We start from the raw sequence: 1,504 nt of genomic DNA, 5'->3' as shown, positions 1-1,504 counted from the left end.
TTATTGAGAGTTGCTATGTGTGATTCTGATGAGTTTCTCAATTATTCTACAATTAGATATAAAAACAGTATGTATTACCATTTTCCGTTTTCCAAGGGAATTACTTACCACCAGAAACACACTCTGGGGTGAAGGAGATGTCATCAAGGGCAAGGAAGGTATCCTCATTTCCACCCAAATCAGCTTCAAAAGCTACTTTAAATGGACTGTTACTGGAGGGTGATACAAGGCCATATGTCCATCCGGTTGTTTTATTTCCAATCTCTGACCACACTAGGAGGTTTAGTCCTGATTCTTCAATGATATACACCTAAGATAGTAATAACCAAACAAATACTTATTAGATGATAAAAGAATTTATATAGAGTGTTGACTAACAAAAGAATAAAGACTCATGATATGAAAAATCAATACATTGACTATCATATTTTGTATCTATAGAAGTCTGTTTTTATAAAGTCAGCCAATGCATGTTATTTTTTCTTTGGTGTTGTCACACTCATGGGTATATAGCAATAGGAGAGGATCAAAAATATAACCTTCTTAAGCATCTACAAAGTTAGAGGAGATATGCAAGTACAACTTTTCATTGCTTTGATAAATTTTGTCTATGCTAGTGCTCAAGAAAAAGAGAGGACCCTCAGAATAAATAGATATGAGATCACACAAATCATTTCAAATATCGAAATAATGTAGAGAAAATATATAACATTTTGACAAGCAGAAAATCATCTGGGGTTATGTAAGATCAATATTTAGCACTAAAACACAAGGACTAGCCAATATAACAAAGAAGTAGTGAAATATTAATAGAGTTAGCTTTGAAACTAACAACCACATTAAATTCTAATAGTTTGAGTAAAAAGAATTGATAAAAAATGAAATTTTCTATGGTTGTTGTTCTGAAAATATGTATTCAAACAATAAGAGAAAAGGTAAGTTTGAAAAGTTTCTATTTGCATTTTAATTCTAGAAACTAAGCCTAGGGTCTTAAGCATGTGAGGCAGGAACTTCACCCCTAAGCTAAGGTCACAGCCCAAAATACTTTTCTGCATTCTTTCTTTACTCAAATTTCAGTTATTTTACTTAGTTGTTAAGACTAGATATATTACAACATACTGTATGCTGTAATGCCCCTCAGAAATTTATTCATGATATTTTAACATGATAAAAATAAGACTCACAAGTAACAAAAACACATAAATAGTAAATTCCTTTAATTACAATGCATATTTGCTAGTGAGTGTCTTCCCTAATGAAAAGTATTTTTTTCTCACTTTTTTCTATGTTTCAGAATTTATCTACAGCAAATTTAAAAATTTACTATCAGAAGAAGTAAGGGCCAGAGAGATAGGTGAACAAGCTAAGTGCCTGCTTAGGCAAGAGTAGGGACCAGCGTTCGATTCCTGGCACTGTATGCCATGCGTGCAACCGGGTCTGGATGTGGTGGTGCACACCTGTAATCTCAGTTCTGGGAAGGCTGAAAACAGGAGGATCACTACAA

This window comes from Octodon degus, unplaced genomic scaffold, assembly GCF_000260255.1.
Source record: "Octodon degus isolate 3935 unplaced genomic scaffold, OctDeg1.0 scaffold00208, whole genome shotgun sequence".
In the NCBI taxonomy this organism is placed as follows: Eukaryota; Metazoa; Chordata; class Mammalia; order Rodentia; family Octodontidae; genus Octodon; species Octodon degus.
Note: the sequence above shows the minus strand (reverse complement) of the source record.